Source organism: Gossypium hirsutum, chromosome D11, assembly GCF_007990345.1.
Source record: "Gossypium hirsutum isolate 1008001.06 chromosome D11, Gossypium_hirsutum_v2.1, whole genome shotgun sequence".
NCBI lineage: Eukaryota > Viridiplantae > Streptophyta > Magnoliopsida > Malvales > Malvaceae > Gossypium > Gossypium hirsutum.
Genome location: NC_053447.1, coordinates 52,192,431 through 52,200,699, shown reverse-complemented (window position 1 = coordinate 52,200,699; position 8,269 = coordinate 52,192,431). Strand labels below are relative to the sequence as shown.

General features: G+C 33.5%; 1 non-coding gene across 1 annotated transcript; it reads left to right on the top strand.

The window, feature by feature from the left end:
- Positions 1–2,173: 2,173 nt before the first annotated feature.
- Positions 2,174–2,280, top strand: LOC121223882 (small nucleolar RNA R71). The gene has a single exon (XR_005921348.1). It is a non-coding gene; the product is annotated as a small nucleolar RNA R71 (small nucleolar RNA).
- Positions 2,281–8,269: the final 5,989 nt, after the last annotated feature.

Here is an 8,269-nt window from a genome sequence, read left to right as displayed (position 1 = left end):
TCTTTTTTTTTACTACGTCCTTTATGATGGGGTCAGTCTCTGTTGTCCATCGATCGTCCCTTTTTTTCCATCTTCTAGGATAATCTTGTGCATGCACACAGATGGACTAATGCCGTGAATATCGACCATGGTCCATCTGATGGCCTTCTTGAATTGTTTCAGAACTAAGATAAGTTTCACTTCTTGCTTAGTGGTCAATTCTACTGAAACAATCACAGGCAGAGTAGAAGCGTTACCTAAATAAACGTATTTTAAATGAGAAGGTAATACCTTGAGTTCTAATTTAGGTGGCTCCTCGATCAACGCTTTTGGTTGATAATAGTCCATTTTTTTAACTCCAAAGATTTGAAATGGGACTGTGGATTAAATCCCCTTTGATTAGCTTCTAGCAAAGCTAAGTATTCATCCTCCTCTTCATCATTTGGAGGATTTGATGTCAAAATTCTTTCCAGGGGGTCCTTAACACAGTTGAGTTCCTTCTCCACTATTAAATCCTCTAAATCAGACACTACAGAGCAATCATCTATTGTGTCAGGAAATCACATAGACTTAAAGACGTTAAATGTTACCTGATCATCTTGAACACACATAGTGAGCTTGCCCTTCTGCATATCAATAAGGGTCCTTCCAGTTGCTAGGAACAACCTTCCTGGGATGATTGGTACTTCTTTCTCTGCTTCAAAATCTAGAATTACAAAGTCAGCAGGAAAAATAAACTTATCTACACATACCAATACGTCCTCGATTTTTCCTTCTGGATGTGCTAAGGATCGATCTGCTAGTTGAAGCGTAACTGTAGTTGGTCTAACTTCTCCTATCCCCAACGTTCCAAATATTGACATAAGCATCAAGTTGATACTTGCACCTAAGTCACATAATGCCTTACCACAATATGTTGCTCCAATGTTGCATGGTATGGTAAAACATCCAAGATCCTTTAATTTTGGGGGTAATTTGTCTTGAAGATATGCACTGCATTCCTTCGTCAAAACTACCGTCTCAAATTCTCCAAGTCTTCGTTTCTTAGACAAGATATCTTTCATGAACTTGATGTAGTTCGGTATTTGCTCAAGTGCTTCATCCAACGGGATGTTGATGTGAAGTTGCTTGATTACGTCAAGGAACTTCTTGAATTGAATCTCCTGTTTTGTTTCTGAAGTCTTTGAGGGTAGGGTGGTGGTTTCATTACTAGGACTGATTCTAGTTGATTCATCTTTGGTGGCAATTCTACATCTAATGACGTTGTTAGTTGATCAGAATTAGCTAGTCTTGAGGTTACTTTGTCGGGTTTTACAGATTTTGGTTTTGGTGAAACTGAAATTTCAACACTTGGTTGAACTTCTTCTGAATCTTGAGTGTCAGCTGGCTCTTTTTCAACTTCAACATTGTTGGGCTCTACTGTCTTTCCGCTCTTCAATGTTAAGGGTTTACAATGTTCCTTTCCCAGATTTCTCAAATTTACCGTGTCACTAGGTAGAGCACCTTGTGGTCGGTTCCTGAGCTCAGTAGCAAGTTGGCCCACTTGATTCTCCAAATTCCTGAGTTCAGTAGCGTCGTTTTTCGTCATCTATGCCTTCAATAGATTTTCTAAGCTATTGGATGGTTCTGCTTGGGTGGTTTCTGAACTTGTTGGGGGAAACTAGGCTGCTGAGTTGGTCTAGGTTGGGCGTAAGTGTTACTGGTTCCAGCCCCTTGGTTACTCTAGGAAAAATTCGGGTGATTTCACCATGATGAGTTATAAAAGTTGGATTGCAATCCTTGCCTCCCACGGTTTTGGTTTTGGTTACCAATGTAATATACGAATTCGGGGTTCAATGGACATTCTTCAAACAAATGTCCTTCCCCACAATACACACAGGCTATATTCTCAAATTGGTTGGGCTGCAAAACTGTTAGAGCCATTAGTGGTAAGATTCTTAGGCATTGAGGATATTGAAAATACTTAAGATGCGAGAGAAGTGAGAGTGTCCACTTCATGTATTCCAGTGACTTGTCTTCTTGACGCTGCTCGATTGGTTTACCATTGATAATTGTTCTGGCAATCTTCTCAATAATTTTGTAAGCCTTATTATAAGACTTAGACAGGAGAGCACCATTAGCAGAGCTGTCCATTACCATCCTCGTATGAGCGTTGAGACCATTATAGAATGTCTCAAGTTGAATGCAATGTGGGATTCCATGATGAGGGCACTTTCGTAATAACATTTTATACCTTTCCCATGCCTCATACAAGGACTCATCATCCATTTGTTGGAAGGCAATGATCTCATTCCTTAACTTGGCATTCTTGCACGGTGGGAAATACTTCATGAAGAGTCTCTCGGCTAACTCTTGTCATGTAGAAATGGAGTTCAGTGGCAATAGTTCAACCAGGTACGAGCTCTGTCCCTTAGCGAATATGGGAACAGTTTCAGTCGTAATGCATCTTCGAGTACTTCGGCTAACTTGAAAGAATCGCTCACTTCCATAAATAGTCTTAAGTGAAGATGAGGATCTTCAGTAAGCATTCCACTGAATTGGCCTACAGTCTGAAGCATCTGGAACATGACTGGCTTCAGCTCGAATTGTTGTGCCTTGATTTCGGGTCTCCTAATACCCGAATTAAGATCGTTAAATATTGGCACGACATACTGTCGTAAAGCTCTATCCCTATCATCAACAATAAGGATAGGATTCTGAGCAAGGTTTGCTTCATTTCCTTGATTCATATTCTCAAATTTTATCTCTTCATTCCTTCTCTGGTTCCCTTGGCTTCTTCACCGTCGAAAGGTTCGTTCTATTTTAGGGTCCACAGGGAGTAAGTTGATAATTTGGTCTTTACTCATAAGCACCTAAAATAATCATAGGAAGATTAAGTAAGTAAATATTTAAATAGGAAAATAAATAAACCAAAATGTAAAAAATAGATTCACAAATAATGGCTTTGTTTTAAAACAGTCCCCGGCAACGGCGCCAACAACTTGGAACGAAGAAAATGTGCAAGTGTACACAATCGCAACAAGTAATAAAGTGACAAGTAAATGTTGATTTATCGTACTCACAGGGACTGTAAAAAAGAATATTTATGAAATTAATGTTAAAACACTTCGGTCATGGAAAATATTTTGGTTTAAAGATGATTAAAAACTAAGAATTAAAAACTAAGTAAAACAATTAAAATTAAAAAGGTTCTAATACACGATTTCAAGTAAGGTTTAATCAAGATGATATAATTGTGTTGGATTAATTACATTCCTTTAACTTAGAATTATTAAACTTATGTTTATACTGCTACGAACAAATTCACAGTAACTCGGTAATTTGCTAACTACTGCTCATACATACTTATTAAATTAATCAATCTCTTGAACATTTTTCAATGTCAATCCAAGCGATTAATCAATCTTCACAAGCATATAAAAAATCAAGTGAGGTAACAGAGTATTTCTACCTTAAAACAATTTAATCACAATAATCTTGCAAGCCATATGTATCTCCAAATACAATGCTAAATTAACTTTAGCTACCTTAGAAGAATAAACATGCACTGATTAAGTATTGTGTCGACTAGTTACAATTCAATACGATTTAATAATTAATTCATTAGTTATCTAACAATTACTATTGCAAGAATAACTTAGGCATGATTTTACTTAATCAAACATCTTACCGAGGCCTATAACAGCACAAACACAATTTTAATAATTCAAGCAGGTAAAATATAGTCAACCCAACACAGATTAAATTCAAGCTAGATTGATTAAATAACCATTTCAATAGCATAAATATTCATAAACATGTTTGTCAAAACAACAACGAAATTTAAAGAGATAGGGAACAAGAAGCAAATCCGGTGTTTCTCCGTGGCTTGACTGATTTCTCTGTTGTCCTCGGCTATCAAGGTGGCTTATGAACACTTTAATTGCTGCTCAAAAATGGCTGATAAGGACCTCTTTCCCAAGATAAGAAATCGTCACTTGAACAAAAGGGAAAATGGGAAGGAAAAGTTGAGAGAAAGTGAGAGAGGAGAAGAGAGAATGAGAGTGTGAGGGATGAGTTGAATGATCAGCAAGGGGTGCCTTTTATAGCTAATTGTGGCTGCTATAAATAGAAAATTCCATCAGCCAAAGAGACCCCCCTTGGCTGGGCACACATATGGCAAAGTTGAGAGATTCAACTTTGCTAAAAATAGCCTGGGGAAATCCATAAAGCTACATTTTTTGGAGGGGTTTGAATGCAAGGTTGAAAGTTATTCAAGGGCTTTTTTGCAAGCTGATTTGGGTTAGCATATGGACGGTTCTAGGCAGCCCAATTGGTAGTTGGTTCGGTTCACTAGATTCGGTTCAACCAATGCAGTTCAATTGGACCCTCTTTTCTATAATTAATTAATAATAATTTATTTAGCCCAAATTAGATTGGGAATAAATTAAAATCAATTATATTATGAATTAAAACAAATTGTTGGACCATCTTAGGCTAGAAATGAATTTTCCTCGATGCTTCAAATTGCTTCTCGATTTTATTCTTCGAGCATTGTCTGCCGAGCCAATTTTCGCCCTTTGTGCGAATCTGTCGAAAATAGTCCAAATTAATCAAAATTAACTATAAAATTGATTAAAATTCATAATTTTCATATTTTTAACATAATTTTCATATTTTATAATATTTAATTACTTTTCGACAAGAATTTAACTGAAATAGCATGATTTTAAATTAAAAAGGGCATGTAAAAACACATAAATTTTTGTGTTTCCAATGACATATCTAAAAATATTGTCAGATTAAAAGAAAGATTAATAATTTAAATCTAGATGAAGAAATATAACAAAAAATAATGAAATTCTTTTAGAAACAACTTCCTCTGAAAATGATACATCTACTGAATCAGATGGATTACAAATAGACGAATTACATACAACATCCCAATCCTCTGATGAAAATGAACCTTCAATTAATATGTTAACCAAAAACTAAGAGTTCATGATTGAAATTATTAATAAAATTCAATACCTAGAACTTAAAAGAGAATATCTTTAAAAATAAAATCCTCGTTAAATGATAAACTAGAAAAAGAAAAAGAAATTATCCCTAGTAAATCACAAATGTACAATATACAAGATATAAAACCCAAACAAATTAAAAATTCTAAATTACAAATGAAAATAAAACAAATTAAATTGGAGCTTTCCTAGCTTAAAAATGAACAACAAGAAATGAAAAAAAATGCATACTTTAAAACATGAAATCCCAGAGGATAATTCTTCAGAAACTAAGCCCAAGTTTTAAGAAAATACTCAAGAATATATTGTGGTAATTGCTGAGGTATCTATCCAAAGATATTAATAAAAATAAATCTTATGATAAATAATAAATTTCAATTAGAACCAATAACCCTTTTTGACACAGGAGCAGAACAAAATTGTATTATAGGAGGGATAATTTCAACAAAATATTATGACAAAACACTAGAATCTCTTAAAGCTGCAAATGGTAAAAAACTCAAAATTACTTACAACATCTCCAATGAAGAAATATGCAACAAAGGTTTAAAATATCAAACATGTTTTTTAATTGTAAAAGATATTACACAGGATGTCATATTAGGAATACCATTCATATCCTTACTCAAGCCCTATAAAGTAACAAATAATTCAATCTCTACGAAAGTTTTAAATACTAAGATAGAATTTCCTTTTGTAGAAAAACCAAAAAGAAGGAATCTCAACCTATTAAAATCTACATTAATCCATAATGGACAAATCAATAATTTAATTAATCATAAACAAAAGCATTTTTCTTTTTTAGAAGAAGAAATATGTTTTAAAAAATTGACTGAACAATTAGAAAAAGGAGAAGTTTAAAAAAGGATCAAACAAATTAAAGAAGAAATAGAATCAACAATTTGTTCTAACATTCCTAATGCTTTTTGGAACAGAAAAAACATGAAGTAATATTACCATATGAAAATAATTTTGATGAAAGAAAAATACCAACAAAAGTAAGACCAATACAAATGAACAAAGAAATGAAAGAATTTTGTAAAAAAGAAATACAATATCTTCTTAATAAAAAATTAATTGGGGAAAGTAGTTCTCCTTAAAGTTTTTCAACATTTTATGTGATGAAAAATGCAGAACTCGAAAGAGGAATGCCATATTAGTCATTAATTGCAAACCTCTCAATTAAGCTTTGAAATGGATTAGATACTCAATTCCAAATAAAAAATATTTGTTACAGAAACTTTGCAATACAAATATTTGCCCAAAATTTGGCATGAAACCAAGATTTTGGGAAATCCAAATAAAAGAATAAGAAAGATGCAAAACGAAATTTATTTTACCATTTGGGTAATATGAATGGGATGTAATGCCTTTTGGATTAAAAAATGCTTCATTCGAATTTCAAAGAATAATGGATGATATTTTTTTTACCAATATTCCCAATTTACAATAGTATACATTGATGATGTATTAGTGTTTTCTGAAAATGTAGAAACATATTTCAAACATTTATCCATATTTGTAAAAGTCATAAAAAATGGTTTAGTAGTTTCTATGTAACTCCCCCAAAATTTAAGTTTTTGGTTTGCTAAATTTTATTAAGTGGATTGATTTGGTTCAGTGGCTAAGTGTTAATTATGTGTGTTTGAGGTTCTATGTTTGAATCCACTTCCTTAGAATTTTGCTTTTTTTTGTCCCACCCTTGATTCTTAAGCATCTGCCTTATATTTTATTTCTGTGCAATTGTTGTTAAGAATAAGCCTGTTGATTTAGTGTTAAGGCTTTAGCTTACCCTTGGTCTTGTATTTGAATCCTTATGAGAGCAAAATTGGAAATATTTTTGTAGCTTTATGCTTGTACCGTCAATGTGAAGAGTTGAGGTTGAGTTAGGATTTCAAATTTAATAAGTAGTTAGTAGTGGGGATAAATGGTTATTATTATTTTTGAATTATCTTTAAGGGAATCCTAAAAAAATCTCCCCACTTTTCCCCAATCGATTTTCACGTTTCTTTTCTTGTTCACGTTCAATCTCTTTGTCGTCTTTGGGGTTTTCTTTCTTTTCTTCTTTTATGTTATTTTCCTTTTGTTCTTTTTGTCTTGTTACCTTTTTATGGACTTTCAGTTTACCCTACTATTTTCTTATCGTATTATTCCATTCAAACACTGTCGAATCTTTTTTGTGCTTCGGGTAAGTGTGTTGTTCGTTTAGTTTGATGGGATTATTGTTGGGTATGCATTATTTGAGTATTTTGTGATCTTTGGTAATTTTGGTTGTTGAGTTTTCTATTGAGGGAGGAGATTTTTGAATTGATTTATTGGTTTTAATTATATCGGTGTGCTTCTAAGATAAAATCAATGGGCACTTGAAAATCCTCCACCGGTTTAGGTATCGTTTAATTGTTGTTTTGTTCAAGAGTAAGTGTTCTTGAAGCTGTAGGGCTGTTACGTTTCTTAATTTGGGGTTAATTGATGAAGATTATATTGAATTGTTCATTTGAGTGTAGTAAAATTTATGTTATTAATTTGTGGGAGTTTTTAATTTTAGGTTTTGGTGTTCTTGTTCTTGGGTCTCCATCAAAACTTAATTAAGTGTGTGTTTCTAACTCGAAACCACCATGAAACGTCTACAAAATCTAGATAATATCAAGCAATTCTTGAATTTGTAGTTCGTCACACGACCATGTGGTTGGCCGTGTGGGTGCACACTGTTCTGTGTGATTACACGAGCAAATCAGGTAGGCCATATGAGTCACCCGGTTATGTGGGCCCAATTTCTAAAAATTTCCATTTAGGGCTATTTAAATATGTAATTCGTACTTAGACCCTTCGAGGGGTTCATCCTGCTTAAGTAAGACTTGAAATGTTGTATATGTTAATATGTTCAGTATGTGAGTTATACATGTATGATATATGTTTTGATAATTTCGAAAGCATGACTACTTCTAAAAGGCATGCATGATATATGTTTTCCATATATATATATTAGTATGATTGTATGCATCAGTTTGGGATATGATATGATGGAGGAAGTGTTGCAGTTTAATTTATCTACCTTGACTGGTGGCTCAGCCATGAGTATCTATTATTGGTGGTTTACTGCATACTGTTATCTGGCAGCTTGACTACACTGTTTTTGAAAAGTGACATATGCTCACTTATTGGTGTGTAGGGTTGGATGGGTACTTGATACCCTAACAGATGTGTTGGGATGGACAGAGTTGGTGTGTAGCAGATTAGGGTAGGATCTAAATATGCATCTGATTATGTATTTTTTTATTAAAATGGTTTTG